This window comes from Dipodomys merriami, unplaced genomic scaffold, assembly GCF_024711535.1.
Source record: "Dipodomys merriami isolate MVZ:Mamm:240054 unplaced genomic scaffold, mDipMer1.0.p SCAF_4, whole genome shotgun sequence".
Lineage (NCBI taxonomy): Eukaryota > Metazoa > Chordata > Mammalia > Rodentia > Heteromyidae > Dipodomys > Dipodomys merriami.
The window spans coordinates 66,019,806-66,047,128 of NW_027205603.1; the positions used below are offsets into that span (position 1 = coordinate 66,019,806).

Sequence of the window (27,323 nt, forward strand, 5' to 3'; positions counted from 1 at the left end):
CTGGAAACCGTCAGGTGTTCCTTACCTCTCAATCACCATCATCAATACAACTTTTGCCCAAAAAAGAGGATGTCTTTAAGTTTTACACAGGAATTAAGAGAGAAGTCTGCTTTGACCTATCTCCATTGTGAATCCACTAAAAGAAAAATATGAACCTTGAAATCTTATTTGGCCTTCTCCAGAAAATTTTAGGAAGACAATAATTCAACCTGCAAAAGTTAGTTAAAAAAAAAAAGTTAACTCCTTGACATAAACAGTACTAAGTCATGTGCCCATATTCTCTTCTTGGGCATGAAGGAGTCAAGAAAGTTCAGAGAGAGAGAGAGAGGGAGAGAGAAAGAGAGAGAGAGATGAATTTTGATGCTAACAGAGATAAGTAAGCAAGATAGATCCCTAAAGAGACAGGATGGGGTTCAGTCTACCAGTATATACAAAGGGGTATAGTCTGTCTAAGGCATGAGCCATAATAGCACAGCAGTAAAGAACACAGATGTAAGAGTCCAAACTCTTTGGGACTGAAGCTAAAGAGAAACAGGTAAATGAATGGTGATATACATGGCTCAGGCAGCCTTGTTGCTTGGATGTAGATCCTGCCTCTATATGGCAGTCACCAGCACTTCACATCAAGTCTCATCTCCCTCAATAGTGAAGTATAATAAAAAGTAGTATTCAAAGGTCTATTGGGGGAGATATAAAATACTACAACATTACCCAGCGAGTATTTGTCCTGGAGCATGAACTCAGGGCCTGAGAGCTGTCCCTGAGCTTTTTTGCTCAAGGCTGGTGCTCTTCCACAGCTCCACTTTGGCTTTTTGGTGATTAATTAGAGATAAGGATCTCATAGACTTTCCTGTCCCAGATGACTTCAAACCATGATTATCAGAACTCAACCTCTAAATATGAGCCACCGGCACCTGGATTCAGTTTCTTTACTTGGAGGATAAGAAAAATAGCACCCATGTCATAAGACTGTTGGAAATGAAATAATTTGCCTTTACATAATATATGTATGGCTTTGTATGTTGCAGGATTTCAACCAAGAGTTATTTTTAATAAAGTCACTTCTAAACTCCATAACACTTTATCTCTCAATTAAAGGACATATAAAATTATATTAGAATAGCCTACCCTGGAAAGTCCTTTAAGACAGGAAAACCAGTTTTGCTGATAATTAGCCTGTGAAAGTAGATCTGAAAATTAAAACAGAAATCACAACTTCCAGCCTGGCACTTGTAGCTCATACCTTTAATCCTAGCTACTCAGGTGGCTAAATCTAAGTATCCTGGCTTGAAGCCATCTTAGGCAGAAGAGTCTGTGAGACACTTCCAGGTAATGACCAAAAATCCACATGTCAACCTGTGACTCAAGTGCCATCTTGTCACCTTGTGCAATAAAAGCCAGGTGAGAGCACAAGGCCCTGTACCAGCAAAAATAAATAAATAAATAAATAAATTGGAATGCTGAGTAGAAGCCAGTCTTGTAACTGTCTTGTTGTACACAACAAATACAATTCCTGTTTGATAGGAAACTGTGAACAGATCCATGACACAATGTGAACACACAAGAGTTAATGTGATTATGTTTCCACAGCCTCTAGCACTGGTTCTTGCCAACAGGTACTAAAGGGCATTTTCCTCTGCAGTAATAACTGGCTGAGTATGAAAGATGAGGCCAATTCTACAAAGTATGCTGGTCTAGAAAACCTATTTGTGGAAAAGGCAAAGAGCACTGTGAACAGACAGGCTTGCTGGAGGCTATCTTAATAACTTAGGCTCAAAGGGAAGTAGCTGACTCTGGAAGTTAACAGTGAAAAGGGAAATAAGTCTACCTTGAAGAACTTCAGGGACAACCATGGCAACTAACTGGCCTTGAAGGAATGTGGCAGGCAACAGAGTTCAAGATGCCTCCATGCTTACCACGCTGGTAATATGGAAAGTGATTCTGACACAGGCAGGAAGAATAGCAAATGACAGAAATCATCTCTCCTTCCTTTTTTCAAATTATTATATATTAACTGTACAGGGGTTTCAATGTGATATTTCCATGTATGTATAATATAGTTTGAGCAAATCCCCCTCTATTACTCATTCTTATTCGCCCTTTCCCTCTTTTAAAAGAATTTCAACAAGTTTCATTATTCTATTTTCTTTTAAAGTACACACATAGGCATGCACACACAGACGCACACACACGCACATGCACACATGCATCCAAATAGTCCCTACTGCTTTACACTCTTGCTGTTCTTTTTTTTTTTTTTGTCTTTCAGGTCTACATTCCTCATATGAGAGAGAACCTGCAAGACTTGGCTTTCTCAGTCTGGCTTATTTCACTTAACGCGATGATCTCTAGGTTCCATCTATTTTCCTGCACACAACATGATTTCATTCTTTATGACAGATTAATAGAGATCATTTTTCATCAAGGCAAATGCCCAGTATCACAGGGTTCATGTACTTGTCTTGGGTAAAAATGAGCTAGCATGGCATTGCAGTAAGCACTACCACCCTGCTCTGACACCTTGTGTAAGTCAGACAAATACGGTCATGACATCTATTTAGAGTAAGTAGATTCTAGCTACCCACAGCCATGACAGTTTTTTCATAAGGTACATCAGACATTTTTATAGCTTTGCTCAAAAGTTCAATTCATCTCTAAGTATTGAAGACCCTTGAGCTTTATAGGGGCTAGCTGATCACTGGAGTGAATCACTCACAATCTTTTTCTTTTTTTCAACCTTTTCACTCAATATTTCCATGCAAAACATAAATCCAGTCTGGCTAAAGACAAATCCAGATATCTTTGGGAGTTAAGGAACAACAGACACACAGTAGCGCATACTAGTCTAATTAATGAACAAAATAAACAACTAACTAAATAAATAAAAAATTTTAAGGAGCATGATTTTTTTTTTCTGGAGCCAAAAGGTTAATGTAGTTTTGCTAGAGAACTCATCACAAACATAGAAAGGAAAAGCTGGATTCTTTAGAACAAAAACATTTCAGCAAAGAGGATTCTGATAAGCTTTTTCTGCGTCATATTTAAAGGTTTACTGTGAAAATTTCTAAGGTAATCCACTGAGGGGAAAAAAAATCAAATCCTAACTCTTTTCCAAAAAATGCATTCTTCAGGGCACTAATATATGTCATTCACTAAACCTCTGGCTAAAGGAAACATTTTCAAGTCTGTCCACTAAAACTTCTGCAGTCTATTTTCACTTCTACTTCTCCGAGCCTCTGCTGAAGTTCTGAAATGATCCTGGGACCAGGTTTGGCTAAAAGTGCCAGAAGCATTTAAGATCAGTTTGTTGCTTTGCTTTGTGATTATTTTCAAACAAACTACAAATGGCTCTATAGACAAGACTAGATGTCTTTCCCAGAAATGGATTTTTTCCATGACTTTTGAACCTATGTTCATTAAACAATTTATGCACAGATAATCAATGAACAACTGGTAATGATTATTTAGTAATGACATTTAGCTCCAACAGGACAAGAGTGGTCAGGCTGTGATAGCCATGTTTAACTCTGAAAATGCCGGTGAGCTAACAAGCTGTTCTGGCATCCCCTCTCTGAGGGCCCCAATGGGTCATATTCAGTCTCCACATTATTAAAAGGCAACATCTTTCTTACTACATTGTGAGATGTAGGAGCCAAATCAGGGAAATGGGATCTTTATGTGCTAAAACTGCAGAACAGCTAGAAAAAAATGGTATCATTTTAAAACAATAAAATTGGCTCTTTAAAAAAATGTCTGCTCATTTAATGTTTAATGTATCTACTTTGCATTCCATCAAAAACTAATATTACAACTAATACATTGTGGATTGAATTGTAATGGTCTCTTTAGATGGTATTAGACATGTACCCTCCACAATGTTTCCACCATACTCACTCCCTTACCCTCCAGATTCACTTGGAGTTGATCAGTGGGATCACCAGCCATAGGCAGAAGGCTGCGTGGAAGGCTGTGGGCTGCTACCATTACTGTGTCAGTATGGTGCCTGACAATAGCTATATCCCTTATAGCCATGGAATCTGCCTAGCAGCCTTTGTCCATGATTACAACCTTCACTGGACCCTGTTATTTGATCATCTTGTCCCTTTGAATGGGGAGGGCAATGGTTTCACTCCTGACATTTTCTGATCCAGACCATCCTATTGACTCCCGTGACCCACCCCCAAGTCTGAAATAGTCTCTTCATTGAAATCTCTCCATTCAAACTCATATCAGTCAATTCTTCCTCCCGCCGGGACCCCAATTCAGCCACTTTTCAAAACTGAGCAAGGTTTCTTGGCTGCTGGAGGAGGAAACTTAAAATAACCTATCTGTGAGAAACATGGCATGAGCAAACCAAGCCCTCAGCAAGCAAACTTGGTATATTTCATGTCAAACTTGCTGTCAAAAATGCAAAGTATAGCTAATATTTTTCCCTTTCTGACTTTGATTCCTTACTTAAAATATGGAAAAGAGACCTCACTCCCAGTGTCAAAAAACAAACAAACCCAAACCCTCATAGTCATTGGAGAAACTCCAATGGGAAGTCAATTTCCAAAGACAAGTTATTCCCAAATCCCCTGCGGATTCTGGGTTAAGAGGAGCTCCTTTCCACTTGAGTTCTTATTACTTTGTGATTAAAACAAGAAAATGAAAAAATGTTCAGAGTCTTTTTCTTTAGTGCCACAGAATTTAATTTGCTGTATTGCACAAAGGGTAATCATCTCTCATTCCAAAAACTAGAGCTGAGTAACAAAATAGAACAATAAAAAGCACTGTTCCATTCCAATGCCACTCAGCAGCACACAGCCCTCCAAACTCGCTTATCAGCTAGCTCTATGACCGTATCTCAAATGGCACTTCTTTTCCTCAGGGTGCATCTTTATTTATTTGGCTGGGAGCTATCCTTCGCTTTACATCATTAAACCATAGAACATTCCGTTACATTTGCAACAAGTTGATAAACTAGACAGTTCCCAAGGCTAAATGGGAGATTATTATTATTGCATTTCTACCCATCCTCTTAGATTAAGCCATGGGCAAAAAGAACATGGTAGCTATGAATTAATAAACAGCCCAAGTTTTAGCAGGGCACAGTTAATTCCTCGACTCCCATCCCACCCTTTTGCATTTTGCTTTAATACAGGGCTAATGATTCTCTTCTCTCTGAATCTATTCTCTGCCCTTCTTTATCTGTGCCCAGAATAGAATGGTCCTTTCCTGGCCCTCTGGCTTCATACTGAGCTGTGCCCATCTGAGAGGCTGGCAGGAGACTCAGGCTAGAGGAGATAAAGAACTAGGCTTTGAGCGCCCTGTCCTGGCAGTGGCTAGTTCTCCAACTATACACATTTTACAACTAATCTGGTAGTGTGGTCTCTGATCCCTTTGCTCCCTCCCAAAGAGAGTAAAACTTCGCACTGTGGACACTTCACAGTTGCCTTGCCAACCTTTATTGTTTCCTTATCCTTACCTATACCTCTATAAACAGCCCTTTGTTACATTCTCTCCTCCATGGAATGCTGGCCATCTTCCTCTGGGTCTCTGACAAACAGAAGTTCAACTTGGCCACTCCGGTACAAAAGTCAAGCTTATGCAAAAGAAGATCCAAGGAGACTCTAAGAAATTTCCAGAGACCAGAGAAACTAAGAGAAAGTGATTGAATATAAAGTTATAGCCCAGACTTTACAGAGAAAGGATGTTAGTGGAAAATCTGGAGACATTTGGATAGTCTGTGGTTTAGTTATTATTACTATTATCACCATCATTATTATTACACCTAGGTTAGTTTATTAATGTTGATAATATAATTGCATGGGAAGTTAACGTAAGGGAAAGCTAGATAGAAGAAATAGAGACTCTCTGTGTGTCATCTTTGCAACTTTACTGCAATACAAAGTTTTTGTAAAATAAAACTTTAATTAAGGAAAAAAAGTACAGATTCACAGGCCCCTTGAACCAGAACTGATATTTAAACAGGTGATTTGAGGGCTGACATCCTCAGAAAAGCACGGTCCTAAAGAATTTGGAAATGAGCTCTGGTTGAAATGAAGGTAGAAACAATTGTTTACTGATGCTAAATTACAGTATAATTACTTGACTATTTAAAGAAAAGAGCCTGTTGGAGCCTTGTCAAAGTCCACCTTCTAAATGATTCAGCCATGGACCTGTCACTGAATTTAGTATCTTACATAAAAACACTTGAAAGGTACAGGTAATTATAGAACCAAACTAAGAAAATGACAGTCATTTTTCCACTTCTTCCTCCCTCTCCCTCTTGGCAGTGTGTATCCTATGGATTCTCCTATCCCACCCCAGCTTTGAGTTTCCAAAATGGCAGGGCCAACCAATCAGTCTTTATGATGTTTCTCTTCCTTGAGAAGTTCCATCTAAGAAGGATAAAACTCAGGGCCTCTTGCTTTTGTTCAAGTTTCTTGCTCATGGCTGGTACTCTACCGCCTGTGCCATGCCTCTAGCCTAGTTTTTTGCTGGGTAAATGGAGATTGAATCTCAAGAAACTAGGATTAGAGGTGTGAGCCACCAGTGTAAACTATTATTCATTTCTTAACAAAAAATTTCACTGAGCACCTACAAAGTGCCAGGCCCTATTTTAGGTACTGAAGATCCAACAACAAGTAAGATAATGTTGGCCTTTGAATAGCTTAAAGTTAAATTGAGGCAACAGAAAACACTCAGACAATTCCCAAACAAGCTCTGGGTTAAAGTTCTACCTCAACCTTCTGGAAAGAACTGAATTTAAAAGGGCAATTGCTGCCATTTGAATGAATTTAAAATGTGCTATCTAAAATAGGATACTGTGGGATATCATTTATAAAACAAAGACACAAAAAGACAATAGGTACCAGATCACTCTGAACTTCATTCTGACCTTCATTCTGCCTCTTAAAAATGGGAGATGAAATCTCATATGAAAGATGGAAGATGTCCTCCCTACACAAGAAAGAAAGAGCCTTATCATTAAGGATGGGAAACTGAGGCCTGGGGAAATCTCTTAGCCAAAGGAACCATATTGAACTAATCTTTGACATCCTAGTTCTTTCTCTACCCAAACATCAACCTCACAGTCCCTTTTGCTTTGTCACATTTCATACGCTATTATCCTTTTTCCAATTAGCTACATAGCAGTTAGGTGTAATTGTTTCTTTGGTTCTTCTTTGGTGTCATGTAAAATGTGCATTAGATAAATGTTTGTTCATCTGTTCTATGTCAATTTAATTGACTGGGCCACTGGGGTTTGAGGAAGGGATTATGTAAAAGCAAAGAGGTAAAGTTCTGCCTTTCCTATACACTCTCAGTCCTTCATTCAAAAAAAAGTGGAATGTTTTTCAAATCTGTGTCTCTGTCTCAAGAGGTTATTACCCTCATGTGGCTCAGTAACAATGGACATAAAAGCACTCTGACATTGCAAGTGTGACACAAATGTCACACAATAGAAATTAATGACTTAAACTGTTCCTCTTGTCTAACTCAAGGCAAAAAGCTGGTGGTCCAGGGGCCTTTCCACTAAGCAAAACTTAGACAACAAAATATGTGTAAGACACAATCTTTTCAATGATATAAGGTCTTGTGTTGGAATTAGCAATGAATAAGAATTAGATTCACATCAAAGAACTGTATCCCCAGAAAGGAAAATGCAGAATGTATTTTTCTCACTGATACATGGAGATAGGAAATGAAACCATGGTGGGGTTAAGGAGGAAAGGTAGATCAAAGGACACAACCAACAGACATGGAAGACAAATAGTTTTAGAGATCTTATATACAAAATGAGCACTGAAGTAATTAAACAGGATTATGGATGATGGTATTGGGGTTTGAACTCAGGGTCTCACATTTGCTAGACTATTATGAATTCACTGAGCTATATCTCCAACCCTGTGGTTCACTGGTTATTTATGAGATAAGGTCCAATTTCCCACCTGCATATGTGCCTGAGCTGCTGTCTACTACAGACTTCCTGTTGTTGGTGGGATCACAGACACAGGTCATCTCACTCAACTTCTCTCCGTGAAGATAGAGTCTCATTGACTTTACACGCAAACTGGCCTGGCAGTGCAATCCTTCCAATCTCAACCTCCTATGTAGCTTATGATGATAGTCACACCCAGCTGTGGGTTGAGAAGGGTTGAATTTTTCTGCCTAGATTGGTTTTGAACTGTGATCTTCCTATTCTCAGCCTCCTAAATAGGTAGAATTAGAGGTGCAAGCCACCAGAACCTGGATGAATTAAGAATTTTTGTTTTTGTAAAATAAGTATAATTTTTACCTTCTTGTCAAAAAAGAATAACTATGTGAGATGCTAGAATTATTCATCTGCTTCACTATGGTAACCATTTTACCATATCATAATAATTTGTTATAAATATTAAATATGTACACCTGAAAGGCTGAAATGAACTATACCCAGAAGGGCAGAGGCCATCTGTGAAGAAAGCAGACCTGCCATATTATTCAGGGTAGATTCTTTTTTTTCCTCCAATCCAGAATAAACAGAAAAGCTCAATTATTTTAATTATACTCTGAAATTGAAAGATATTTCTTAGCTAAGGCTATTCACATCTCTATTTTATTCCAAAACAAGGAGCGTCCAGATCAGAAATGAAAGAAAAACTGTTGCCAGGTAGTGCTGAGACTATAAACAGTTCAGCAATTTTCAGCAAATACCTTGTGAGAGATTGTACTTGAGAGAAGTTCTGAAAAATCAGGTTTAGTGTTTCTATTCTCAGCATACACAGGAGAAAATGCTCTATCTGAGCCGTTACCACCTTCTGTCTGGAGAAGTCGATGAGCTTCTAAAGGCTGTCTTTGGATACCATGGTAACCACATGATTCTGGTCAAGTCTGTTGTGTCTGGGGTACATTTTAAAGAATTTTCAAACACCATTTGAGAAAACCTGCACTTAGAGCAGATTCTGTTGGTAGGTCTCAGGATATACGACACATTCACTTCAGGAGCACAATTGCTAGGCCCTCAGGTTCTCATTTTCTAGGCAACCAAAATGAATATGAGATACTGGCTCAATGGACCTATAGTGTCTGTGGTACCCAACTAATTATAAGACATTCAAAAATGAGCTGGGCATCATAGCTGACTCCTGTAATCCTAGCTACTTGGGAGGAGGAGATTGGGGGATCATTGTTTGAAGCCAGTCCCAACTGGGGCTGGTTCATGAAACTATCTTCATGAATGGCCAGGCATGATAATGAGCACTTATCATCCCCAGAAACAGGGGAAGCATAAGTAAGAGTATTATAGCCAAAGCTGGCCTGAGCATAAAAGTAAATCCCCACCCTAAATATAACCAGCATAAGGGCAGACGGCATAGCTCAAGTAGTAGAGTGCCTGCCAAGTAAGCATGAGGTCCTCAGGTTAAGTCCTAATAGTGCCAAAGGGGAAAAAATAGAGTAATTATGTCATTATAAGGTTTTAGAATTTTTTCATTCCATTTAATGTCATTAAACTTTCACTCTATTGTTTTTGCGGTGATTTCAATTGTGAAACTCTTCCATGAAGATGATGTTGGTAAAATAGGAACATGAGAAGAAATTGAATGTTGAGCAGGGAGGATTATGATAAGGTCAGAAAGAAATTTAAATGGCTAATCGGGCATTTAGCCAGGAAAAAAAACCCACAAGGAGTTAAAAGTGAAGGTTGGCTTATAGAGAGAGGAACTACATTTTTGTTTTACTGATGAGACAAAGTTAAATCCAACATGTGGAACCTGCTGATGTCACCCTAACCTCTCTCCCTAGAGACTGTAATTTCCCTCAACTTGAAAGTGATGAGTAAAGTAATAAGCAGATGATGGACTTCCTTCTCCTCACCACAGGGTTTGGGTGTGTTTCTACTGATGTAAATTTGAACCAGGAATCACTTTGGAGGTGACCATATACATGAACCAGTGAGCACCTCAATTATTTTTACATAAGTAACAAGAAATTGGCTCGTTGAAATCAAATAATCTTTTAAAAAATCTTTTAAAAATGAATTGTATGGTATTTTCATCATAAAAAATCCCATGCATTATATTATTACCTATAAGTATGATAGGGAAACAAGAGCTGAGTGAGAAACAACGGAACAACACGCCCCACCACGGTTTATCCTTTAGTTTAGTTTTGAAGACAAAGACATCCACAGGAAATATAACCAATGGTTTCCTCTGCTCTCCTCTCTTCTTTTGTCTTCTCCTCTTCTCCCTTCTCTTCCCCTCTTCTCCTTTCTGCTCCTCTCCTTCCCCTCCTCTCCCTTCCCCTCCTTCCCCCAGCCTCCATCTCCCTTTGTTGATCTCAGAGTTCTCTGTCCTGCACTCACTCACCATGTTCATTAACTACTTTCTCCAACTTTATGATCAACCCTCACTCCTCACCTACACACACACACACACACACACACACACACACACACACACACACATATACCTACACATATATACACACATACACACACATACACACACATACACACACATACACACACATACATACACACATACACACACACACACACACACACACACACACACACACACACACCACTTCCTTTGATGCCCAATCTGAAAACATTGTAGATTTGCTTCATCATCCTTGTCTTCTTATCTTTGCTGCCCTAGAGCAACTTTGTTCTTCAACACTGAGAATTCCAGGAGAAAAACCATGCAAAGGCACATAGGCCAAAGTCATGGGAGGCCAATTGAGAATATTAACTTCTCAATGCAAGTTAGTGGATGGAATAGGAGGTTCCTGGGGAGCAGGGACCTGACCTGAGGGCACTCCAGCAAGCTGGATAAATCTTTGATGCAATAGCTTACTCCCAGAAGTAAGAAACTGTAAGAGTCTAGTACTCATTTGACAAATAATCTGATTTTTTTTAAAAAAACTTCCATATGTAGTTGATGTACAGCTAAGCATATGGAGTATTCATGTGCTTTTCCAAAGCAAAGCATTCAAAAAAGCATCTCAGAAAGCATGGCTAGTTGAAACAGCTGGGAAGTTATTCTGCAGATTTCAGTTAGTAAACACTTCAACTTTATTATTCAAATATTTTAAAAATCATTCTTCCTTTAGTAAAGCAATGTGGTGAGATCTCACGGTCAGATGTGGGAAATCACTTTTAATGTTTCACCAAATAAGCGCCATCCTCAGGTCATGTCAACATTTCATCCACAGGAAAATAAAACAGAATGTGTTAGCCAGAAGGAGAGGTGTGGCTCAAGTAGTAGAACATCAGCAGTAAGTGAAAAGGCTAAGTAAGAGTGCAAGGCCCTGAATTCAAGCTCTAGGCACACAAAAAAAAGTTCCCAATTTAACACAAAAGCAAATATCAAAGGGATAATGCAATCTCTCATTTCAGAAGGTCAGCATTCCACCAAGACAAGCCCAGGCAAAGGAGAACATTCCTGTGGGATATGGCTGCTTAGGCATGTGGAGTGAGAGAGAGAGAGAGAGAGAGAGAGAGAGAGAGAGGACTTAAACTCAGGGCCTCTTGCTCTTGTTTGACTTTTTCACTCAAAGCTGGCATTCTACCACTTGAGTCACAGCATCTTGTCCAACTTTTTGCTTATTCACTAAAGATAAGAATCCCATGGACTTTTCTGCCTGGGCTGGCTTCAAACTGCAACTCTCAGATCTCAGCCTCCTGAGTAGGATTACAGACTTGAGCCACAAGTACCCAGCTGGAATGTTCTCTCCTGAAGCAGAGACAGACCTCCTCCAACCTGGGTGGGGACCATTGCTCTATCAAGCAGATTGTGCTGCAGGCTGCGAACCTCATACCAGCTTGGCAGGCAAACCCAAATGTCGCCTGATTTTTCTACAAATGTAATAATATCTGACAAGAGGCTGATTGGATAGCACACAATGTCATTTCCTCTAATTAAGGAACTCTCAGGGAAAACCAAAATAGCCACAAAGCACTGTCAGCAAAGCAATCAGTGGCGACAATTAGCTGTCAACTCAAACTCCTGGGCTGAGCTTTTGTAGGAGCAGGGCTAGATGTTAAGAGTGTCATAATCAGCCTTGCAGCAAGACTTAAGGTAACAGGAGCATAAAAAGGGACCCGAGGATGCTGCACACCAACAACACTTGTATCAAAGGCTCCTCTGGGGACAGAAGCTACAACATGCAAAACTGTCATTGCTGCTGCCCTGTCATATATGTGCTTGTTTGCTTATCTGTTTCTTGGAAGGCATTGTAGAAGAATCTAATGAAAAATCCTACAGTGAATTTCTCAAGCTACTAGAAGTCTATTGGCCAAAGTTCACATTGCATATTCTCCTAAAGCACCCTTCTTCTTCACCCAGAACAATTCTTTCCATTCTTGAAAGCCTACAAGCAAGCTCACACTCATCTTCTTTAAATGAGTATCAAAACTGTAATACACGACTCCTCCTTTTTATTACCTCCCACAACAAATTCCAGCTGCACTACAAAGTCATTAATAGCAACAAATATAACACAATATAAAGCAACAAATATAACACAATTGTCTGAATGTGTAATAATATATAACAAATGGAAGACAGACAGACAAAAAGATAGATAGACAGAGACTTAGACAAATGGATAGTTAGATAATAGATGGGTATATGATGGACAGATGCCACACATATATATATATATATATATATATATATATATATATATCTCCATACAAAACAATCATTAGGACAAGAATCTGTCTCTCATTCCCAACATAAATGACTGACACAAAAGTATTTTCCCTTCTTGATATTGTTGGAAGGTGCTTTCTCCCATTCACTATATCCTTTCACTCTTCAAGAAAGTAACTTCTTCAACTGTTGAGATTGAGTGTGGGTAAACACACAGTGGTCTGGGTACCCTTCCTCCTCTCAGTATTTTTCTTTTCCATGAAAACAACATTGCAGCCATCAAAGAAATAGGAGGCTTGACTACCACCACACTTACTAGAATTTAAGCTCATATTTAGCCCCTATCTGCATTTAGTTTGCCATCAATAACAAACCTAATTCTGATTAGCTTTGCACCAGAAATCTACCCAAAGCTATAGTTATATAAAATTATGGTTATTTGAGTTATATTTACTAAAGTTATATTTACCTATCTCCCCACCCTCCTCTACTCCCTTATCATCATTGTTACCCACACACACACCCCCATTGAGGTTAAAGCAAAATTCATTGGCCACAATAACCAGGATATTCCCTTATCTGAACTGACTCAGCTATAAAGCATGAAGCACAATGAATTGCCCTTCTTGGGACTACCCATATGTGATATCCTCAGATCAAGCAAGATATGTTCAAAACAATTTGACAATCTGTCCAAAATCCTTTGAGTTCATTATCTAGTGTGAAGAGGGCAAAGGACAGGCTTCAAATACCTGAATCCCAACACACAAAGAAAGACAAAGAAACACAGATGCTCTATCATCCAGCCTTCACCACTAGTATTTTGCATGATATCCAAGGAAAGAAAGACTTCATGAATAGGAAGCTGGGATAAATACATAGTTAACCTAGTTTCAAAGTTGAAAAGGCAGTCATTTTAGCAGCACATTCCCAGGGGAGCATTAAGAGTAAGACATCAGGGCCCTTGGCAAGAATCTTGACGGAGGAAATGGGTCTTCCTCGCTAGAATCTTGTGTTCAGGTTTTGGTGAAGCAATAGCAGCTTCACATAGCAGTTTCTTGAACAGAAAACCACAATAGAAAATCCAATCTGCTCCCAAGGAGTGAGCTACAACAGGTATCTTAATCTATATATGAGCTACTATAACACGATGTCACAGGCTGGTTTATTTTTTTATTTATATTTATTTACTTATATTTATTTCCTATGGGTTTAGAGAATAAGAAGTCCAAACACTGTTAAATTCAGTATCTCATGACAACCCTCTTCCTGATGCAATGACAATCCTTACTAGGTCCTCAGATGGTGGGAGAGACAAGTACCCTCAAGTGTCTTTTATAAGGGTATTGATTCTATTCGTAAGAGGCTCCCCCGACTCATGGTCTAATCACCTTTAAAAACCTTCACTTCTACTACTATCACTTTGGGGCCAGGTTTCAACACATGGATTGAGTATGGGGGTTAGATACACTGTGTCTATACCATACACATATACACATAAGTAGGTCTCATAAATCCCTTTATAGGAGAAGTATGAGAATAATCACTGCTATGAGAAATTGTCAGGATTTTTGAATGCTAGAAATGTAAAGCTCAAAGAAGAAATTGGAAAAGAAAAGGCTTTAAATATGCATGCCAATGATAATTGTTCAATTAAATTGAATAATTTGAGCATAACATGCATGTAAATGTCTTAATTTGGACTTACTGTCGGGTATCCTGAGAGTTATTGCCACAATATTTTGATATGAAGGATTTTAATCTCTTTATTAGACGTGATTTGACTATAAACACTGCTTTTCAAACAGGTAAGTGCATGAGAATCTATCTTGTTAATCTTGCTAAAACACAGTGTAGGATCCTTCAGGTTTGAGGTGGGTCTCTTGCACTCCCCCCATCATTAGTAGTGCCGAGGTTTGAACCCAGGGCTCAGGGAATGCAAGTGCTTTACCACAGAGCTGCATGCCCCCAGCCCCCAGCCCCAGAAGGGATGGGAAGGGGAAACAAAGGAGGAGGCTACAATGCTTGATAAGAAATGTACTCAATGTCTTGCCCATGTAATTGTAACCCCTCTGTACAGTATTTTCACAAAAAAAAATAAAATAAAAAGATTTTATTGTAAAGGTGATGTACAGAGGGGTCTCAGTTACATAAGTAAGGAAATGAGCACAATTCTTGTTGAACATTGGTAGCCCCTCCCTCGTTTTCTCCACTATCCCTCCCTCCCAACCAGACACCCTTCCCTCCCAAGTGTCTAACACAGTGTCTTGTGGGTATCAGTGTTGCATTGGTTCATCCTTTGTCCTTTGTCTCACCATGTCTGTGATTCCCCCTTCCATCCCCAAAGCAGATAAACATATACAATACAAAGGGTACCAAAATTAAAAAACAGTGACCACAGGGGATAAACCAAAGGAGAAATAAAAAATAAATAACTGCACACAGTACACTAAGAAAAAAAAACCCTCTTGGGCTGGGAAGGTGGCTCAGTGGTAGAGTGCTTGCCTTGCATGCCTGAGGCCCTGGGTTCGATTCCTCAGCACCACATAAGCAAAAAGAAAAAAGCTGGAAGTGGTGCTATGGCTCAAGTGGTAAAGCGCTAGCCTTGAGCTGAAGAGCTGAGGGACAGCGCCCAGGCCCAGAGTACAGGCCCCCGACCGTACCCCCCCCCCGAAAAAGAAAAAAAGCCCTCTTGTTTCCATATCTTGTAGTTTATTTCAATTAGCATCATTTTATAAGGTCATATGTATATAGCTATTGAGCTATTGTGATCCTGCTAGGACTATCTTAGGCATATACTAATTATTATAAATGAGGGAAAACACAGAGCCTATGTTTCTCTGGGTCTGGCTTACTTCACTTAATATAATTTTTCCAATCTTTCTATTGCCTTACAAGTAGGGCAATGCCATTTTTTCTGGCAGAAGCATAGAATTCCATTGTGTATATACACCACATTTTCTTGATCCATTCATCCCCTGCGAGGCAACTGGGTTGATTCCATGTCTTGGCTATGTCAAATAATTCTTCACTGAACATAGTTGTGCTGGTAGCTTTAGTGTGGCCTTGTTTGTGATCATGGGGAAATGTCCAGGAGTGGGATTGCTAGGTCATAGAGGAGCTCTATGTTTAGCCTTTTGAGGAACCTCCATACTGCCTTCCAAAATGGTTGAACCAGTTTACATTCCTACCAACAGTGTAGTAGTGTTCCCTTTTGGCCACATCCCTGCCAGCATCTGTTATTATTAGTTTTTTTTTTGGTAATGGCCATTCTAACTGCGATAAGGTGGAATGATTCTACATTTCTAATGAGTCCCCAGGGACCCCTTGGGGCAACAGTGATGTAGAAGGTTAAATAAATTCAAGATGAAAGTTGAGATGGACATTCCAGAGATGGGCCATGTAGTCGTTAAACTCTGTGTGGAATTATGATGATGCACTCCTTAGCTCCACAAACATTAATGGTCTTTCTATGGGATTCTCAACTTTATAGCACTCTTCTGAGAAGCTGGGCACTTCTACATAGGGCCTGCTATGTTGTCTTGCGCTTATCTTTCTGCTTCTTTTTCACTTCTCTCTCCAGAAGACAATTCAGTCAAGGAGAAGCAAATCTTTCTCTTTCCCTTAGCCTAGACCTCAAGATAAGCTATTCTATTTTGCTAATGGTAAAATTGCAGGCAATCAAACAAATGTCAAATTCTGTCCGCTCAAGGAAAGAATAAAATTTAAATGTTCTCCATTTTCCTATTAGGATTTGGATTGTGATGTTATTGCTCTCTTTTTATTCCTTTTGAATTCATTTCTGACTGGAATTTTTATTTGAGACTAAATTTCCCTTTAATGTCTGTGACTCTTAAAATGCTACGACATATTCATCCATCCACTTACAGAAAGCCACATCAAGGAAAATCATCACTTTCATTGGGCCCATCAGAGAGCTAATGTTACAAGGCAGACGGATTTACAGAGTGGCAAGCTCTCCAAGGAGAAATTAGACACACAAACAATCACCTTTTTAAAAAATCTTTTTTCAGTCATGGGGCTTGAACTCAGGACCTGGGCGCTATCCCTGAGCTTTTTGACTCAAGGTTAGTACTCTACCACTTTGAGTCACAGCACCACTTTAAACCTTAACTTTTGGCAGGGCATAGAATCAAAAGATAGCGGGGGTGGGGAGGGGGTCATTATCACCATTGTTACCACAGCTGTTCATAGAGCAGTGAGCAAGAGTAACCTACAAAAAGGATGGGACAAATATGGAGAGAGATCCCTCTGTGGAACAAGTGTGGAAAGTCAGCTGATAGCTTAGACACTGAGAGACTGGTACACAAAGACAAACCAGGAAAGTTAACTCCAACAGTCAATTAGAGAATTAAAGAGTCTGGTATTATTCAGTAACTACTATAATTATGAGTCCAACCCTACCCAGACTCACTACTAACTACTACTCTTGTCAACTACTAGCAATGTTGACTTGGCCTTGTATATCAACAGTATGACAAAAGAGGCATGCCCATTATTTATCTATTGTTCTTCAAAGCTGTCCAACATTCTATTAAAATTACAAGATACTTCCTGGTGCCAGTGACTTATATCTGCAATCCTAGCTTCTTGAGAGGCTGAGATCTAATGATCTTAGTCGGAAGCCAGTCTGAGCAAGAAAATACAGGATACTCTTATTTCTAATTTACTACCCAAAAGCCAGTAGATATGTGGCTCAAGTGATAGAGTGCTAGCCTTGAGGGAAAAAAAAATCTCAGGTATAGCACCTAAGCCTTGAGTTCAAGCCCCAGATAGGCATGCATGCACGCACACACATGTGTACACACACACACACACACACACACACACACACACACACACACACACACACACACACACACAAATTGCATGATACATAATAAAGCAAGGGGAAAAATAAATCTTCATTATCAAGATAAAGCGACCAACAGTACAAACAGAGACAGTCCAGATATTGGACCAATTAGAGACTTTAAAATAATTATCATGAATATTACAGTTTCTCAGAGGAAAGGAGGATAAAATTCAAGGAAAGATGGATTGTCTCAGCAAAAAGCAAAACTACAGGAGCAAATAGAAATTCCAGAAATAAAAAGGCAATATCAGAAGTAAAAAATCTGATACACTAATGAGAAGATAGAATGATGTTAAGAAGCTATTAAGCCTTTGTGATCCTCTCCTAAAAATACCCTTATTGTGCGAATGTTTAGAATCGCATATGATTTGTCATGTCCAAGTATAATTTTTTGCTTTTACCATCCAGTGTATTTACTTGTAGATTTATAGGCACAATCTAGATGCAACAAATGAGGGAAAACATGCAACCTATCTTTCTTTGGGTCTGGCTTCACAATATATTTTTTTCCAAGTGTTTCCATTTCCTTACAAATGGTGCAAAATCATTTTTCTGTTACAAGTATAGAATTCCATTATATACCACATTTCCTTAATCCATTTGTCTACTGAGGGGCATCTGGGTTGATTACATATTTTGGCTATGGTAAACAATGCTGCAATGAACATGGTTATGCTGGTAGCTTTAGTGTGGACTTATATGTGATCTATTGGATAAAGGCCCAGGAGTGAAATTGCTGGGTCATAGGGAAGCTCTATGTTTATTTAGTTTTTTTGAGGAAACTCCATACTGCTCTCCAGAGTGGTTGAACCAGTTTACATTCCCACCAACAGTGTAGTAACATTCCCTTTTGACCACATCCCCACCAGCAACTGTTATAATCATATAAAATAGTGTTTCTTGAAATAAATTCCAAGAAATGAAAACAAGAAGTTTTTGTTATTTTGCTTTTTTTCCCTCTTTTGTGTTGCTGTTTTTGATACCTTTTGTCTTGTATGTAAATATATCTGTTTGGGAGAGGGTAAGGGGGAGCATAGAAATAGTGGGACAAAGAATGAACTAATTCAGCAGTGATACTCACTAGACACTACGTTGAAAATGAATGATACAATTTGTAAAAGAAGCAGGGGTCAGGAGAGAAAAACTGGGAGAAGTGAGGGAAGAGGTGACACTGTTCAAAAAGAAATGTACTTGTTACCTGACTTATATAACTATAACTCTTCTGTACATCACCTTTACAATAAAAATAAAAGAATACAGTTAAGTATATGTAAACCTAAAGATAATGAATATAAATTGTCCAAACTGAAGTTCAAAGTGAAAGGCTGTAGAACAATATCAAAAACAATATGCACATTATTAGAGTAGCAAAGGAGATAAAGAAAGAGGTATAAAGTAACAAAAAGAGGAAAGCATAGTTTTTCAGCATATGGTGCCAGAAGATGTGGATATTTATATAAAAAGTAAATTTTGATAATTTTCTCATACTGAGATACAAGCTAATAAAACTTATTGAGAAATAGTGAGAAAATTTTGTGCTCTTGGTTTTACCAATGAAAAGACTCAAATCTAATCTATATGGATTGTAGATCAAAATCTATAGGTAAAATAACATAACTTTCAGAAGAAAACAAAACATTTTTAAATTTCAGACTACTATGACCAAGATTTCTTAAACAGGAAACAATATTGCTAACTACCAAGGGGTAAAAAACCTGATAAGTTACATTATTTTAAAGGAGTTTTGTTTCTTAAAAATAAGAAGGTAAGGCACAAAAAAAGAGAATACATTTGGCATACATATGCCTTCCTATAATCTTTAATTCAAACTATAAACTATTTTAAATGTCAACAAATAAGAAAGATGTTAGTAAGAAAATAACCTCATTTTTCACATTAAAAAAAATGAAAGAGCTTTTCACAAATATATCTAAAAAGTCAATAATTACATGAAAAGACGTTCAGCCATACTAATCTATAATGAAAATGCAAATCATAGCTGGGCACTGGGCTCACACCTGTAATCCTAGCTATTCAGGAGGCTGAGATCTGAGGATCACAGTTCAAAGCCAGCCCAGGCAGGAAAGTCTGTGAGACTCTTATCTCCGATTAACCACCAGAAAACTGGAAGTGGCACTGTGACTCAAGGGATAGGGTGCTCACCTTGAGCTGAAGAGCGCAGGGACAGCACCCAAGCCCAGAGTTCAAGCCCCACGACTGACCCCCCCCCCAAAAAAAAAACAAAGAAAGAAAATGCAAATCACAATTACAATATTATATTACTGTATTCATACAAAAAGCACTTCAATGAGAAACTACAAATACAAGCAGAAAATATTTGTGTGTTGGAAAAAATACAGAGAAGTCTGGACACTCATACACTACTGGTTGGAGTATAAATTTTTACTTCATAGAGCTATTTTGGCAAACATTTTTATAGTATCATATAAAGTTAAACACACATCCTAAGTCCCAGAAATTCCACTCTTCACACACATCCAACCAAAAATGTATTATATCCAATATAACCAAAACCATGACCTAATAAGACTGACTCACAAGGAAGTAGAAAACCTAAATAAATTAGAAACTAAATCAGTAGTGAAGATTCTTTTTCTCAAAGGAAACATCAGGCCCAAACCATTTTACTGTCAAATTTCACCCCATAATCAAGTACCAAGGAATTCCAATATTTTGAAAAACATTCCTGACAAAGAAAATACCAGAAAGAAATGTTTTTAAGTCCAATCTCACTTCTGACTTTAACAAACTACTGCTAGGTATAGAAAAGATAGTGTATCACAATCAACTTGGTTTTATCTCAGCAACACAAGATAGCTTAGCATTAGAAAAACAGTAAGAAAAAAATCACTCCAATACATAAAAGGAAAAAAGTTATTTGATCTTGTTGATAAAGAAAAGCATTCAATAAAATTCATCATTCATTCTTTCTCAAGAACGAAAAATAAAAGAATAACTTCTATTATTAGCATATTATTAAAATGCTCCATCAAATGAATATACCACAATCAATTTAACATAATTTGTGTACTGTTGGACATTTAGATTCTTATTTTATTTTGTTATTATCCTTTACACTGGGGAGAAACAGCTTCATGCATGTTGATCAAATCACCTCACTTCTTAGTGCCTCAAATTCCTCCTCTTGGAGCCCCTAACTCATAGGGTGTGTTTAAATATACTGCTGCGTTTAGGTCTTCTGGAGTCTGGAGAGAAAAGTTTGGCATATACAAATAAGAAAAATTTGTTCTGCATTTACCTGGTGGTGGGTCTCTCAGAGCACACAGCAGACTCAAGTCAGAAGTCACTGTCAAAAAGTAAAGGAAGTTATTGTCTTAGGGCAGCAGGCAGTATGGACATTACATTTGAAGAATATAATCCATGGCAGGACTCTTACCTGATCTGAGATCGCTGCCATCCTCCAATATCTCTACCCACCCAACTCTGTCACTCTAACTGGTTGAATATGATCCTACCATGTTCCCTCCATCTTCCATGATGTATAGCAGCAGAGTGATAATTCTCAAATTTGAGAATAACAATCTTCTGAAACTCCTCCCACCCTTCATCTTGACCTCTAGATGAAGCTCAAACTCCTTGCCATGACTTATAAAGCCCTGCATCATCTTGGAGCCACCTACTTCTCTGGCTTGGTCACTAATCCTTACTCCCTCTCTGTGCTCCAGCAACACTGGTCTTCCTCAGCTCCTCACTCCTGTCACCTCCCACCTTTCACATGCACCACTTGCTCTGCCAGGACCACCTTAGTCTTTCCCTATTCTCCTTCACTTGACTGTCTTGCCATTTAGCTGCCACTTGAGCCAACCAGATGCTGTCCTGGACCATCCTGAGCTCCCCTAGGGACACTCACTCAAAGTCTGCACTTTTCTTTGGTGACTTCATACATATGACCGCTTACTGAATGTATCTTGTCTTCTGCTAATATGGGATCATCTCCATTTCTTCTCAGCTGTTTCATCAATAGATGGATGGCACTGGTATTGGAGAAGACACTTGGTACATTCTTTTTGAGTAAAAAATTAAAATATCCATTCTTTACTCCTGAGCCTCTCCAACTTTTCCTCTGGCTCACAGTGATAATATAATGGGCTTCCCACTTGAATACCAAGTTTCACTGGTCATTAAGATCCACTGATTATAGAAACAATGCTATTATATGTACCAATAAAAAGGAAGAAAATGAGTCAGACACCAGTAGTTCAAACCTGTAATCCTAACTACTTAGGAGGCTGAGATCTGAGGATCATAGTTCAAAGCTCACCCAATCAGGAAAGTCCATGAAACTCTTATCTCCAATAAACTACCAAAAAAAAAAAAGAAGAAGAACAGAAGTGGAGCTGTGATTCAAGTGGTAGAGTACTAACTTTGAGCACAAAAGCTGAAGGAAAGAGCCTATGTCCCTAATTCAAGCTCCAGGACCAGCACCAGGAAAAAAGAAAGGAAGAAAGAAAGGAAGAAAGGAAGAAAGAAAGGAAGAAAGAAAGAAAGAAAGAAAGAAAGAAAGAAAGAAAGAAAGAAAGAAAGAAAGAAAGAAAGAAAGAAAGAAAAGAAAGAAAGAAAGAGAGAGAAAGAGAGAAAGAGAGAGAGAAAGAGAAAGAGAGAAAGAAAAAGAGAGAAAGAGAGAGAAAGAGAGAGAGAAAGAGAGAGAGAAAGAGAGACAGAGGAAGGAAGGAAGGAAGGGTAAAAAAAAGGAATTTCAAAATCAAGTTAAGAAAGTGAAGAATATAAATTTTCTCTGTCTTTGTCTGTCTCTATCTTATCTATCTGTTTATCTATCTATCTATCTATCTATCTATCTATCTATCTATCTATCTCACTCTCTCACACGTGATCAGAGACCTGACTATAAATTCTTCCTCCTCACACATTAGAGGGACACTTGGTCGCACAAGGCCCTTGGGTATAGTAGATGTGGGGAGAAGTCAGCCCCTGGTCCTCTAGCCAGGCCTGGGCACTGGGGCTTCCTTTCCTCAGGAAGAAGGGGTTTCTGACTTTACACTACCCAGTAGAGGACAGCCTCCTCCCCTAACAGTTTCTTCTCTCTAGCTACTTTTTGCTGTTTTCCGATTAAAATATGTTTAAAGACACAGCTTTTTGATAAAGTTTCTCCGAAGTGCATCACATTAGTGTGGAGAGGACTACAGCATCACAGCCTTCCTAATCCCTAGTCTAGCATTTCAGAATCTCCTGATTCCCAGTCTGTGAATACTCTGTTATAGACAGGAAGCGTGGGGGTGCATGTCTGTAATCCCACCTACTCAAGAGGTGGAGGTAGGCCAATTACCATCCAAGGGAAAGTGCCAGACCCTATCTGAAAAACAAACTAAAAGGCTAAAAGACTAGGAGCACTGTTTAAATGATGCTTGCTTAGGAAGGCCCTGAGTTGAATCCCAGTACCATCAAAATAGTAACAATAACAATAATCATAGCTGAGAGAACGGAGAGGGAAGGAGACCACTGGAAATTCTGGTAGTTGTCTCTTAATTTCCCCATCTGTAAGATGCAGATATAGAGCTAGATGATGTAGGTTCAGGGTCCCAACAGACAGAAGGAAAGAGATGACACACTCAGGACTATTTGCAAGGTGTAGACAGGGTTAAGTAACCCAGCAAAGGATGTTGCCAAATCCAAACAGAAGTCCAAGGACAAGGAAGGCCATTGGTATGGTCCATGGAGAGTAGCCTCTCAGGACCCAGAAGACCTGGGAGAAGGCCAAGAGTGGATCTAACCCGACAAACTGAGAAAATGCAGTAGAAATGAACTCTGAATTGCCATTGAACTCAGATACTCTGTAAACCATTTTCATACCAAATCTAGGTTTGCTGGAGCAAGAAGAAATGTCTGACCATTTATTCCAAATGCTTGCAGCCCTCCTCATCCTCATCCTACCAGCCTAGCTCAGGCGGTAGCACGCACTCACTGCTCTCTGCCGTCCGAAACAGCTAGACTAAGAGCTTCACGCTCCACGCTCCCAATTTATCTTGATCTCTTAGGAATGTAGGGAGATTCGGTGGTGAGCTAGTAATTGGTGTTTTCTTTCCTTGGCTAATCCCCTTCCCCCAACACCTGCCCTTTTCCCCAGAAATACGACCTTCAGATGGTTACTGCCTCAGACAAGTTTCTAGCAGGAACAGATTTTTAAAATTTGCTTTGTTAGCCAAAGCCCTTAGCATCTCAGAGCCAGACAACATAAAGAGTAAGCAAAGCTCACCCACCCTGTCACCTGCTCCTGCACACACACACACACACACACACACACACACACACACACACACACACACACACACACACACACACACACACACACACACACACACACACACACACACACACACACACACACACGGGCAGGGGAAGGATGGAGCAAAAGCTAGGACTGTGCATACATTGTGGTTCCTGAGAACAGAATTCTGTAATCCTTTCCCACCAATCCAAAATGGTAAATAGTAGATACCACCATTCGAAAGGCGTCCTTCTATCTTCTCACTTATAACTCCTTTGAAATCTCCCACCTTTTCCCGTGGTGCCTATGCTCTAAGCGTTACCCACCCTGCAGGGAGAGCCAAGTCCCATGGGCACATGCTCAATTCTAGAACCAGGATCTAAAGTTGTTAATTTAAAAAAAATCTGGGATCGTGGGGGGGCGGGGAGGCTGGGAAGGGAGGTGAAGGGTAAACAAAGGAGGAGGCTGCAATGCTTGGTAAGAAATGTATGCATTATCCTGCCCATGTAATTATAACCCCTCTGTACAGTATGTTCACAAATAAAATTAAATTAAATTTAAAAAAAATCTGGGATCCTTGCAAAAGTTTCTCTTGAGTATATAGTTGCTTGTAAGGACGTCCCTAGGATTAGCCACAGTAAAAACCCTGGCAGTGGGGCAGACCACAGTTTCCAGCACCTGTTCTTCCCTCAATTCAGAGCCGATCTGTGCTCCAAGGCACAGGCGCTTTTGCTATAACCATTATGCTGATGTCCAGCTAGGAGCCTGGCTATTAGAGAGAGGTCATGCTGGGCTGTGGAAAACTCTCAGAATAGAAGGCAATCGTGCTGCGTTAGAGAGAAGCTCATTTGGAAGGAAACAAAAATAAGTTTTCAGAGGGAGGAAAAAAAATGTGTTTTCTTTCAAATGAGTCCAATTCTTTCTCAGAGGATCTATCAGGTAAAGGAGGATTCAAACTTCCAGAAAAGTAATACAATAAAAGGAGAAGTGAGGTTGCTGCCTGTCCCATTCTGGAAAGGGAGGGTCCAGCCGGGTCAAGTCTAGTAATTAACTAGATGACTCTGGTCTGACCATACTGCTTAACTTCTTTGCAGATGAGATTCTTCTTATCAGAAAAAAAAAAAAAAGAAAGAAAGCCTAGAGTTTGGATTAAGATCGTTATCGATGTCTCTTCATTCCAGCTCTAAGAATATATGACTTTCAAGCTGGAAAAGGGATTTTTCAAGTTCGGAGTCCAAAGATTTAACATTGAAAAATGAAGCAAAGAAGGAAAGGCTGCCATTATCAGCCAGCAGGGCTCTGGTCTGACAAAGAACAGAAAAGAAGTGCTATGCAAATCCTGTCATCCTGGTGTCTGGATGCATCTTCACCGCATTCCCATCTGGGATGATGCCATATAAATGGGCTACTCCATGCATCCCAAAAATGCCCAACCATAAAAGGAATTCTCCTAAGTGGTTCCTCAGTAACACTCGACAGTCTGCCTGCTGTTGGGACTTTCACTCAGCTACATGCTGGACTTCTAAACGAACATATTACAAAGGGATAATCTGTTAAGTGCTAAGTCTCATCCTCCTTGCTCTCTTGCCAGCACCCCTATATAGAGTACTGACAGATGTTGAGCTTGTATATTTCATGGGAAAGTGAGTAAGAAGAAAACAGAACATAAAGCCCAGTGCTCAGGCTCATGACTATAATCCTAACTATTCAGGAGGCTGAGATCTGAGAATCATAGTTCAAAGCCAGCCTGAGAAGGAAAGCCCATGAGGCTCTTATCTCCAATTAACCAACACAAAGCTGGAAATGGAGCTGTGGTTCAAGTGGTAGAGTGTTATCCTTGAGCAAAAAGCTAAAGGATAGCACCCAGGCCCTGAGTTCTACCTTTAGTAATTACACACACACACACACACACACACACACACATACACACACACACACACACACACACACACACACACACACATACACACACACACACACACACTATTTACCTGAAATTTCTGGTTTAAGCCTATTGCACTAAAATACTTACCTATATTTCACCAGTACTTCATCAACCAAAATGTTCTAATTTCAATCATGAATCTCCATATCTGCTAAAATTTCCTTTTAAGACTTCAGACCAGAGCCACAAGAAAGCTTTTGCTCAAATGTTTACACAAACATTTCTCTTTGAAGGGGAGTATATCTGATCAGACTTCCAGCTGTCCATGAGGCCTGGACATCCCAGGGGAGAGAGACTATTTAGGCATATTCTTCACTGGCTCCAGGTGAAAACTGAAGAGGATCTAATACATAGCAATACATGGCAATCTTCTTGAAACTTTTTCCCACTTCCTCCCAAACCCCTCCATTCTTAAAGTATCTTCCCCTGGGGAGAGGAAGAGGACACAGAGAGGAAACTTGTTCTTTCTTTTCTTTCTTCTTGGACCCAGACCAAGTCTCAAACTCAGTGCTTGCCCCTTTCACTTATTGGCTAGCACTCTACCAACTGAGCCACACCTCCAACCCTGAATTTGAACGAGCAGATCAATATATCTCCTGCAGGGTAGTATTTTAAACCACCAGATTCCTCATCACTGTATTAGAAAAAATAAGGGGGCAGATCTGATAAAAAGCAACTCTTCTCAGAAGATAAAGGAAGAGAAAGAAGCAGGGTGGGTAAAGGTAAAATCCTTCTTGGAGCAGTGATAGAGGAACAATGTCAAATGTTATGTGTTGAACCAGATATGACAGCACATACTTGTAATCTCAGCACTGGAGTGGCCAAGGAGGAAGATAAGGAGTTCAAAGCCAGTCTGTGATACAGAGAGATCTTTTTTCAAAAACAAAAAAAGTGGAAGTTCTTATTCCTAGAAGTATGTAGACCCTTTATGATGAGATACTATGATGTCCTCAAATTCTACTCAAGTGGTTTAGAAAGAGATTGCTCGTATAATAATCTGACTTCCACACTTAAATTTCTGATTTAGATGGACTGAGCAAGAGAAAACAAACGGTGCAGAATGGACTGCCATCAAACCCTTCCGTGGGTGGATTTTAAAAGAAAAAGGAATGTAATACACACAAATAAAAAGTAAACAAGGTCCCTTTCATATATGTGCCAGACATTCTGCACAATGTGCAAGTATTCTTTGGAGCTCCAACTGCTCTAAGGGACAGGATGGGGAACAATGCCCCAAAGGCAGGATGAAACTCTCCGTGGTTAGTAAAACAACAGCTTCTGGGCAGTTCCATTGTAAAGAAAGTCTGTAGAAGGAATTGAGACAAATCTCCAGCATTTCCTTGCATGGTGAGAAGCCAGTGGTCCCTACCCAGCACCAAGGCACCTCCTTCTGCCACCACAGAACTCACGCCATCCTTGTCCCAAGTGACCAGTGATTTAAAAAAAAAAACACAGACTGATAAAGCCCTAACTTCTGTTCATGAATTCCAAAGGTGCTGACTTCATTTCTTGCCCAAATTAAGATAGTTTTGAAAGTGGAAGGAGGTTGTTAAGTAGCAATAGATCATATGCCAGGACAACAGGTATGAACTCGAGCTGCCCCAGGGAAAT

General features: G+C 39.4%; 1 protein-coding gene across 9 annotated transcripts in view; it reads right to left on the minus strand.

The window, feature by feature from the left end:
• Positions 1-27,323, minus strand: part of Ncald (neurocalcin delta) — a 373,688-nt gene that overhangs the window by 256,060 nt on the left and 90,305 nt on the right. For all 9 annotated transcript variants that reach the window (XM_069991164.1, XM_069991157.1, XM_069991161.1 and 6 more), the window contains one exon: positions 20,783-20,830. The gene's annotated coding sequence lies outside the window, so the exon portion shown is untranslated. The remainder of the gene's footprint in view (positions 1-20,782; positions 20,831-27,323) is intronic.